This window comes from Sapajus apella, unplaced genomic scaffold (assembly GCF_009761245.1).
Source record: "Sapajus apella isolate SASKATOON/1434 unplaced genomic scaffold, GSC_monkey_1.0 scaffold3, whole genome shotgun sequence".
NCBI lineage: Eukaryota > Metazoa > Chordata > Mammalia > Primates > Cebidae > Sapajus > Sapajus apella.
Window position 1 is genome coordinate 19,265,003 of NW_022436943.1, and position 11,455 is coordinate 19,276,457.

An 11,455-nucleotide genomic window follows, 5' to 3' on the forward strand; every position below is an offset into this window, starting at 1 on the left:
AGGAAGGAAGGAAGGAAGGAAGGAAGGAAGGAAGGAAGGAAGGAAGGAAGGAAGGAAGGAAAAGAAAGAGAAAGACAGCAAGAAAGAAAGAGAAAGAAAGAGAGAAAGAAAGAAGGAAAGGAAGGAAGAAAAAGGAAGGAATTATTGCATCAAACACAGCTATTAACAATTAAATTAGGCCCCTCTCTATGTACTAATGTGGAACAACAGCATATCTTATTTTAAAAGCAGACAAAAAAGCCAACATTATGTAAGATATGCTACCAGGTGGGTTTTAAAAAAGAATGTGTGTGTATATGTAAATGCATAGAATGTCTCTGGACAGATAAACAAAAAAACTCGTCACTGTGTTTGCCTCCAGGGAAGAGAATTAGATGGCTGAGGTCATGAGGGTAGGAGTTAGGCATATTTTTCATTATATGTTCTCTTGAACATTTTACATTTGGGAACTTTCACATATATTACTTACACAAAATTATCTTTTCTTATTTTTATTTATTTATTTTCTTATAAGGTGAAGTTTCACCATGTTGGCTAGGCTAGTCTTGAACTCCTGGGCTCAAGTGATCCTCCCACCTTGGCCTCCCAAAGTGCTGAGATTACAGGCGAGAGCCACCCGCCCAGATGATAATCATTATTTTAAGAAGATTTTTTTTTCTAGTCTAGAAAGCTCTTTTTTAAAAAATTAAATAAACTTGTATGTTACAGATAGAGCTTCTTTGTAAAGTAATCATTTGACTATAAAGTGATAAGTTCAAGGTTAATTATACAATTACTGCCTCATTCATGTCCAAAAAAAGTTAGAAAGGGTGTGATATCCTGACATTAAAAGTTGATTTATTTCCTCCTGTGCTTTGCTCTCCAAGTAATGTTGGGAATTATGACTGCGGTTATTGAAAAGATGCCAGACACTGTCACACGCAACTCGGATGGGAATCTAAACTAGCCATATCCTTATTGCAACAGGACTGTTCTTGTTCCATAAAAAAAGAAAAGAAAAAAGAATAAACGAATAAACTAGCCATATCCTCCCACAGCTGGCTGAGGACTCAGTATGTGCTATAAGCCACAGTGACAAATAAAATCAACCCCCCCTCCATTTATTTTTTTGAGGCAGAGTTTTGCTCTGTCGCCCAGGCTGGAGTGCAGTGATGTGGTCTCTGCTCACTGCAACCTCTGCCTCCCAGATTCAAGCAATTCCCTGCCTCAGCCTCCTGAGTAGCTAGGATTACAGGCACCCCCCACCCCGCCTAGCTAATTTTTGTATTTTTTTTTTTTTTAGTACAGACCAGGTTTCACCATGTTGGTGAGGCTGGTCTTGAACTCCTGACCTCGTGATCCACCCGCCTCAGCCTCCCAAAGTACTAATATTACAGGCGTGAGCCACCGCACCCGACCAATCAATCCCATTTTTGAAATGCAATTCATGAGATATTTGCAGAAAAGTGAATTTGACAATATATTGGAATCTTTCTATAATGGAATTGGAAGAGAAGATCAATAAATACTATTTGATCAGGCTTAGCCTTTCCTAGTTGTCAGTTTCTAGAACAGGATTTGACCCATAGCTCATCTGAATCCATTAAATGAGCTCCATTACAACATGATTATACAGAGTCTACAAACACGAACTTCTATTCCTCCAGAGAAAGACATTTTCTGCTGAGTTTTTTATTATAAAGTAACCATCTTCTTCATCTGTAATGTTTCAGAGCTTTTGTGAATGCATCCTCAGTCTCATGGTTGCTTCTTTTAGTTTATATTTCTAGAAAGTATCCAGAAGTATTTAGGTAAAAACAAGATATTTACCTAGTGGTTTATGTGTAATTCACTCTTCAACCCTTTTGGGATAGCAGAAGGAACAGCAGCGACCTGCTCTGCAAAGCTTGCCCCATGGCTTGCCATTTTGAAATTTTTCCTGGCCTGCCTTTTAAACCTAAGTCAAATCCTGATGCTATCAGAAGAGCCTGGGGTGCAAGTTTCAACTTGGCTCCATCTTCAGTCTAGCTATCTTTTTTTATTTTTTTATTTTTTGTGGGGCCATCCCAAAAGGCAGGTTTATTGGGCAGCAACCGGGAAAATAAGAGGAGCCCTTGGCAGCCCTGATGAGCTCATCTGCCAGGCACTCCGCAATGTTCTTGATGTTCCCGGAAGGCAGCCTCAGAAGCACCTGTGCACAGCGGCCAGATGGCCTGATTCACGCTGTGCAATGGGGACACGTCCACAGCCTGTCGTCTCACGGTCCCGGCTTGCTCAACGCATGTGGAGTCCTCCTGGGGGCCACTGTTGATGATGGCATTCACCAGGATCTGCAGAGGGTTGTCGCCTGTGAGCAGCTGGATGATCTCAAAAGCATGCTTGACAATGCACACGATCATGAGCTTCTTGCGGTTGTTGCGGCCGTGCATCATCATGTAGTAAGTGAGGCACTCCACGATGGGGCACTGAGCTTCGCCGAAGCGTTGGTGGCATGTCGCTCTGCGCCATGAGGCAGGTACTTGGCATACTGCTCCTTCACTGCAGTGTAATCCTGCAGGGAGATGCCATAGATCTGCACATCATCGGAGCTCCACTTCCCAAAGAGCTTGATCCCTGGGCTCTCTGCCACCACTGGTGCTGCTGTCTCCCACTGGGTCATCCTGTGGGCACAACCTGAGCACCTCTGTGGCTCGGCATGCACCACACGCCACCCTGGCACAGACAGGAAGAGCCAGTCTAGCCATTAATAAATACTTTCAACCACAGTAGTGGTTCAGAACCACCTAAGGAACTTTGGGGAAAATTCAGGTATGTGAGTCTTCCCCAAATTTCATGAGACATAAGGAGCCATAACCAGATCAATGTCATGGAGGAAGTGGTAGAATACTGATGTGAAGTACAGGATGAGACTGGCCAGTTGGAGAGAGGCCAGTTCATTCATGGCCCCTGGGCAGGTGCAGATATTGATCTTCCATCTGAGAGCAAGGGGAAGCCACTGGGTCTGGAAGGGTGAGGAAAGACCACTCACGTCCGTGCTCACCTTTTTTTTTCTGAGACGGAGTTTCACTCTTTTTGCCCACGCTGGAGTGCAATGGCATGATCTGAACTCACTGCAACCTCCACCTTTCCGGTTCAAGTGATTCTCCTGCCTGAGCCTCCCGAGTAGCTAGGATTACAGGTATGCGCCATTATGCCTGGTTAATTTTTGTATTTTTAGTAGAGATGGGGTTTCACCATGTTGGCCAGGCTGGTCTCAGACTCCTGACCTCTGGTGATGCACCTGCCTTGGCCTCCCAAAGTGCTGGGACTATAGGCGCGAGTCACCTTGCCCAGCATGTGCTCGCTTTTTAAATCAACCTGGCCACTGTGTGGGAACTTGATTGGAGTGGGACAAACGTGGATGGAGGTAGCCCAGCTGGAAAGATTTTGTAATAATCCAGGCAGTTTGGCCTAGGAAAGTGGTGGTAGAGCAAAAGAGGAGCAGACAGATTGGAGAGTGAAACCAGCTCAGAGATGCTGGTAATTGATTGGATACAGATGGGAGGGGGGAAAAGGTATCAAAATAATCCCTAGGATTCTGACAAAAGCAGGAATTTAAACATCTGACTAGCCCTTCTGAACTTGCCCCGGGACTTGGATGATGGCCATTCCTGGCAGAGTGTCATGAATCAGTGGTTCACCAGCATGATATGTCCTAAAGGTATGGCTGCTCACACCACCATAGCCTGCCTCCCAAGAATAATACAGTCATGGAACACTTCATGCCTCTTCTTAGTTAGCAAATACAGTTTACAATTGTTAGGAGGGCATTGTATTTGATATTTAGAAACTTAATCACCAAATGATATTTGAAATTTTATAGAAATAAAATTGACAAGGGCAAGTATTTATTAAAATATTTTGCCAATGCTTAAAAAAATAAAAGCCACTTAGAAGTGCATCCTAATTCAGCTATCTCGCCATATACAGGTAAATATACAGTGTAAATATACATACACAGTGAGTGTAGGTTTATATACTTTGGTAAAGTGTGGTGTGCATAAGGCATCTTTTTTTATAAATAGAGAAAGGGTCTTGCTATGTTGCCCAGGCTGGTCTTGAACTCCTGGCCCCAAGCAATCCTCCCACCTCAGCCTCCCAAAGTGCTGAGATTACAGACATGAGCCATGGCACCCAGGCAGGTACAGGCAATTTTGAGAATCTAATTGCTTTTCATGCTTTTCCTTCTTAATCCCTTAAAAGCAGCATAATATCACTAAGATATATACAGTTAAGAAAATGGTTCCAGCCAGGCGAGGTGACTCACACCTGTAATTCCAGCACTTTGGGAGGCCAAGGTGGGCAGATTACTGAGGTCGGGAGTTCAAAACCAGCATGTCCAACATGGAGAAACCCTGTCTCTACTAAAAATACAAAAATTAGCCAGGTGTGGTGACACATGCCTGTAATCCCAGCTACTCAAGAGGCTGAGGAAGGAGAATCACTTCAACCCAGAAGGTGGAGGTTGTGGTGAGCCAAAATTGCACCACTGCACTCCAGCCTAGGCAACAAGAGTGAAACTCTGTCTCAAAAAAAAAAAAAAAAAAAGAAAAGAAAAAGAAAATGGTTCCATTTTTAGAAAATAGGTAGTCATTTTTTTCTTTTTTGAAACTATGTGTGACTTTTAATGTGCAAGTCAACACTCAATGATCAGTTGATCCTTTACAGACTGGTACAGGACCTCCACTCTCTCATTTACATGACTGATAAAAAAGTTCTGAGTGGCCAGGTGCGGTGGCTCACGCCTGTAATCCCAGCTCTTTGGGAGGCCGAGGCAGGTGGATCATGAGGTCAGGAGATCCAGACCATCCTGACCAACATGGCGAAACCCAGTCTCTACTAAAAATACAAAAATTAGCTGGGTCTGGTGGTACACGCCTGTAATCCCAGCTACTCAGGAAGCAGAGGCAGGAGAATCGCTTGAACCTGGAGGCAGAGGCAGGAGAATCACTTGAACCTGGAGCAGAAGTTGCAGCCGAGATCACCCCACTGCCCTCCAGCCTGGGTGACAGAGCAAGACTCTGTCTCAAAACAAAACAAAACAAACAAATAAAAAGTTCTGAGAAAAGTCAAACAGTTTAGCTGGTGATCTCTCAGTAGCAATCAAGTGACAGGTTCAAATTCCAGAGGCTCTTCTCTGAACCACTACCTTGGTCCTAGCAGGTGTTGGATAAATGTACATACGCCCTCTCTTCCAAGACAACACTCCTGAAAAGAATATTCCTTTTCAGAGGAGGCTATTGGAAAGAACTTGACAAAGAATTTGAGTCTTCCATCTTTCCTCTTCTTGTTATTGAAATGGCTTTACCAGTAAACTGCTGTTAATGAGGTGGTTTATCTGGTTTTATTGCCCTTAATTTTATTACCTGCCCAATATAATCTTGGCTGGAGCTCCCCTGCTTACAGGCATGGGAAAGCTTTACATCTAGGAAAGCCCCGCCACAGGAGGGTTTTTGCTTTCTTGGGTGTAAGCTCTGGGCCAGGCCTGCAGGGTGAGATGCTTGCCCTGCTAACAGCCTAATTTAGAAGCTCTAAACCATTCTATATTATCTGGCTTAGATGGAGGTAGGCACAACCCAGAGAACCAAGATTAAATGAATAACCAAAGGAAAGAGGCAAAGATCAAAGATCTGTTTCTCCGTCTCCCAAGGTCATGAGAATCTCTACTGCAGGTTTTACTTGTCTTAGTGTCCACCCACTGAGAAGCCTGTGTGTGGGAAGAGACGTCAGTCATCTGGAGCCTTAGCTGACGGCTGAGCTCTAGCTACAGCCCCTCACATACGTGAAGTCAGGCAATCGAGCTGAGAGTGGGGAGGTGGACGGAGAAACAAGCAGGTGGGAAATGGAGGAAGTGGGGTTTGGTTTTCAGTGAGGAGGGGCAGAGCGTTCCCTCGTCCTTCATCTGGCACTGGGCCCAATCTTGCTATTGCACTTCTTCAAGGAAATCGCTCTTTTCCCCTCACACCTCCCCTGCAAACCTAGCTTGCTGCATTTCTTTTTATGTTTTTTTATTTTTTTTATTTTTATTCTTTTGTAATTCAGTCCCCTTAGAGACTGCCAAAAATTGCCAATGCTGACTACATTTCAAGTCGTCATGGCAGACTATTAGGAAAAGTTTTCAATTAGCAATAATCGCGTCTCAGATAAACCTCATTGGCTACGATACTGCCACTGCGCAAAGCTGCTTGCTGCATTTCTAGGGAGCAGGTTTGTCCCTGGGGACCCCAAGCCCCTTCTCACTGCCCACATCCACCAATCATGTTTTCAGATGCAGCTGTCACCACCAGTTCAAAAGCCTGATGTTCCCGCACCCACTGCCTTCTAGACCCTTATGGAACATTCTTCCTGATACCTTTGGTGTAAACGCCCATAATAAAACACTTTCGGAGCTATGCCCTGTGCGTCGACGTGACTCGTGCAGCTCTTTCTCAACTACTCATGGAAAATGTGCTTTCTCTTCCTTCTTTGCTCCCCCACCCTTCCTTTCTGCTGCTGGTCTGACCACAGCCGGCTGTAGGCCAAGAAAATGTGGGTGGGCAGGTGCCAGGCCCTGGCTGCTGAAAGCCACGGGGGCCCAGGCTGCAGAGTGCGGGGGCGGCAAAGGAAGGAGGGCATAGCCCATAAACTTTCTCCAAAAGCTTCAGAGCATTTTGTTGGTGGTGTTTAACTGTGTATTGAGAAAATGTGAAAATACTCATTCTGAGTAAGAACAAGTTATATTCCTCTTGGACTGCTCTCAGATACACATTATTAAGTGAAAATGCTCTGTGATAACCTACTGGCAGTGTCTAATTCTTTGTGCTGTTTCTTTTCTTTTTTCTTTCTTTCTTTTTTTTTTTTGAGATGGAGTTTTGCTCTTGTTGCCCAGGCTGAGTGCAATGGTGCGATCTCAGCTCACCTTAACCTCTGCCTCCCGGATTCAAGCAATTCTCCTGCCTCAGCCTCCCAAGTAGCTGGGATGACAGGCATGTGCCACCATGCCCAGCTAATTCTGTATTTTTATAGTAGAGATGGGGTTTCTCCATGTTGGTCAGGCGGGTCTCGAACTTCTGACCTCAGGTGATCCTCCCATCTTGGCCTCTCAACATGCTGAGGCTGAGATTATAGGCATGAGCCACTGAGCACAGCCTCTTTCTTTTTTTTTTTTCTTTTTTTTTTTTTTAACTTTAAATTCTGGGATACATGAGCAGAATGTGCAGGTTTGTTCCAAAGGTATACATGTGCCATGGTGGTTTGCTGCACCTATCAACTTGCCATCTAGGTCTTAAGACCCGCATGTAGTATTTGTCCTAATGCTCTTCCTCCCCTTTCCCCCACCTCCCCCACAGTCCCTGGTGTATGATGTTCCTCTCCCTGTGTCCATGTGTTCTCATTGCTCAATTCCCACTTATGAGTGAGAATATGCAGTGTTTGATTTTCTGTTCCTGTGTTAGTTTACAGAGAATGATGGTTTCCAGTTTCATCCATGTCTCTGCAAAGGACATAAAAGTGCTGTTTGTTTTCTAAGGCGCACACACACACACACACACACACACACACACACACACACACACTTTTATATGCATATATGCATAAGACTTTTCTAGCCAGGCGGGGTGGCGCGTGCCTATAGCCCCAGCTACTCAGGAGGCGGAGGCTGGAGGATCGCTTGAGTCCCAGAGTTCTGGGCTATAGTGAGCTATGCCGATCAGGTGTCTGCACTAAAGTTCAGCATCAATATGGTGACCTCCTGGTAGCGGGGGACCACCAGGTTGCCTAAGGAGGGGTGAACCAGCCCAGGTCGGAAACGGAGCAGGTCAAAACTCCCGTGCTGATCAGTAGTGGGATGCACCTGTGAATAGCCACTGCACTCCAGCCTGGGCAACACAGCGAGATCCCTAAAAAAATTAAAAAATAGGCCGGGCGCGGTGGCTCACGCCTGTAATCCCAGCACTTTGGGAGGCCGAGGCGGGTGGATCACGAGGTCAAGAGATCGAGACCATCCTGGTCAACACGGTGAAACCCCGTCTCTACTAAAACTACAAAAAATTAGCTGGGCATGGTGGCACATGCCTGTAATCCCAGCTACTCAGGAAGCTGAGGCAGGAGAATTGCCTGAACCCAGGAGGCGGAGGTTGCGGTGAGCCAAGATCTCGCCATTGCACTCCAGCCTGGGTAACAAGAGCGAAACTCCGTCTCAAAAAAATAATAATAATAAAATTAAAAAATAAAATAAATAAAATAAAATAAAAGACTTTTCTAGAAGGAGAAACAGAATTGTTCACAGTGATTGCCCCTGAAGAATGAGTTGGGTGTGTGTTATGGGTGGGGGAATTTGTACTTTTTGTTGTATATACTTCTGCAGTTTATTTTTTACTTTATTACATGTAGTGCCTTTATAATAAACAAATCTAAAAATTTTTAAAAGAAATATTATTAGAAGAAAAAAAGAAATATTCTCTGTCTCTCAGTGATTTACTTAGAATCATTAATAAATTACTAAGAGGAAGCAGAGGCTGAATAATACAGGATAATTCCATCTTACCTAGTAGGTTAAACAACTTATAATAATACCATTCTGAATATGTATTATGTAAAATAGTAGTTGCCCTTACTTTGTGTACTTTATTTAGTACTTGTCAAAATCAAATAAGGTAGCTGCTTTACAATCGTCAGATTTATAAATCAGAAAACAGGCTTAAAGAAGTCACATACTAGGCCAGGCACCATGGCTCACACCTATAATCCCAGCACTTTGGGATGCTGAGGCAGGCGGATCACCTGAGGTCGGGAGTTTGAGACCAGCCTGATCAACATGGAGAAACCGCCGTCTCTGCTAAAAATACAGAATTACCCAGGCGTGGTGGCGCATGCCTGTAATCCCAGCCACTCAAGAGGCTGAGGCAGGAGAATCCCTTGAACCCCCAGGGAGGTGGAGGTTGTGGCGAGCTGAGATCATGCCATTGCACTCCAGCCTAGGCAACAAGAGCAAAACTCCATCTCAAAAAAAAAAAAAAAGAAGTCACATACTATTCACAAGGTCACACAGCTAGTTAGTGAGAGATTTGGGAACTAAGCACTTCATAAGGTCAGAGAACACATTTACCTCCTCTACCACTAAATCTCCAAGTCTTAGCAAAGTCTCTGATATTTGGCAAGGGACACAAACATATTTGTTGAATAAATGAATAATAAAGATATTATTAAATTTGTACATATGCCCCCAACTACTATATTAAATTCAAAAGCTATACTTGGGCCGGTACAGTGGCACATACCTGTAGTCCCAGCTACTCAGGAGGCTAAGGCAGGAAAATCACTTGAGCCCAGGAGTTCAAGGCTGCAGTAAGCTATAATTGAATCAGTGCACTCCGGCCTGGGTGATGAGTAATACCCCATCTCTAAAAAAATAAATAATTTTTAAAAATGAGGCTGGGGCAGTGGCTCACGCCTCTAATCTCAGCACTTCGGGAGGCCGAGGTGGGCGGATCATGAGGTCGGGAATTCGAGACCAGCCTAACCAACATGGTGAAAGCCCATCTCTACTAAAAACACAAAAATTAGCCAGGCATGGTGGTACATACCTGTAGTCCCAGCTACTCGGGAGACTGAGGCAGGAGAATTGCTTGAACCCAGGAGGCGGAGGTTGCAGTGAGCCGGCATTGTGCCACTGCACTCCAGCCTGGGCAACAGAGAGAAACTCCATCTCAAAAAATAAATAAATAAATAAATAAAAAGTTATACTTAGGGCAGCCAAAAAGCACTTAGTCAGCAGGAGGTCCTGAATCACAGTGGCATGAAAAGAGACCCAAAACCCAAGTTAAGCCTCACCTATTGGTTTCTGCTCTAAAACCTCAGCTTCATACTCCCCATTCACCTACAGGAGTGATTTTGTTCTACCAACTGACTTACTACCCTAGCGCTTTATTCATTCATCAAATGTACATTGAGCATCTCCTAGGTACCTGGCATTGAGGCTATTGCAGTGGTAAACATAGAAAAGGTTACATTTTTAAAAACATTTTTCCCTTAGTTTTTGTCCAAATGGGAAAGACAGGGAAAAGCATAATTAAATGAGAAAATTATCAGGTTGATTAGTACTTAAAAAAAAAAAAAAAAAAAAACTAGGCTGAACCTGGTGGCTCAAGCCTGTAATCCCAGCACTTTGGGAGGCCAAGGCAGGTGGAACACCTGAGGTCAGGAGTTGGAGACCAGCCTAGCCAACATGGTGAAACCCTGTCTCTACTAAAAAAATACAAAAAAAAAAAAAAATTAGCTGGGTGTGGTGGCAGGTACCTGTAATCCCAGCTACTCAGGAGACTGAGGCAGGAGAATTGCTTGAACCTAGAGGCAGAGGTTGGAGTGAGCCTAGAACGCACCATTGCACTCCAGCCTGGGCAACAAGAGCAAAACTCCATCTCAAAAAAACAAAAACACCCTATTTAAAATAGATGTCTTGGCTGGGCTCATGCCAGTAATACCACCACTTTTGGAAGCCAAGGGGGACAGATCATGAGGTCAGGATATTGAGACCATCCTGGCTAACACAGTGAAACCTCATCTCTACTAAAAAATTAACTGGGTGTGGTGGCACTTGCCTGTAATCCCAGCTACTCAGAAGGCTAAGGCAGAAGAATTACTTGAACCTGGGAGGCACAGGTTGCAGTAAGCCAAGATCGTGCCATTGCACTCTAGCCTGGGTGACAGAGCAAGACTCCATCTAAAAAAAAAGAAATAGATGTCTTGTAGGGCATTGGTAGAGGGTTGTAGCAGGCTCCGGATGCTGGTATTAGTACTTTAAAACAAAACAAAACAAAAAAAATGGTGCCACAAATCCCAATTATTTTTATGAAGAAAAGTTTTATATATATATATATATTTTTATATATATATATATATATATTTATATATATATGGACACACACACACACATTTTTATATATATATATTTAAGGCAAAGCCTCACTCTGTCATCCAGGCTGGAGTGCAGTGGTGCAATCTCAGTTTGCTGCAATCTACGCCTCCCAGGTTCAAATGATTCTCCTGCCTCAGCCTCCTGAGTAGCTGAGACTACAGGTGCCCACCACCACACTTGGCTGACTTTTAGTAGAGACTGGGTTTCACCAAGTTGGCCAGGCTGGTCTGGAACTCCTGACCTCAGGTGATCCACCAGCCTTGGCCTCCCAAAATACTGGGATTACAGACATGACCCATTGCTTGAGCCCAGGAGGTGGAAGTTGCAGTGAGCCGAGATCATGCCATTGCAATCCTGTCTGGGCAGCAAGAATGAAACTCTGTCTCAAAAACAAAAAAAAAAAATTCCTTTTAAATAAATTACTGAAAACAAAAAAATTGATACAGACCCTTACCTCACACCATAACCAAAAAGTTAACTCAAAATGAATCAGAGACCTAAATGTAAGAGCTAAAAATATACAACTTTTAGAAGAAAATACAG

The 11,455-nt window shown here is 44.0% G+C and overlaps 1 non-coding gene and 1 pseudogene across 1 annotated transcript; both read right to left on the reverse strand.

Annotated features, from left to right (window-relative positions):
* Window positions 1-2,017: 2,017 nt before the first annotated feature.
* LOC116529932 lies at window positions 2,018-2,689 on the reverse strand (annotated as a pseudogene).
* Window positions 2,690-6,060: 3,371 nt separating this feature from the next.
* Window positions 6,061-6,201, reverse strand: LOC116536318. The gene has a single exon (XR_004262571.1). It is a non-coding gene; the product is annotated as a U4 spliceosomal RNA (small nuclear RNA).
* Between the last annotated feature and the right edge of the window lie 5,254 nt (window positions 6,202-11,455).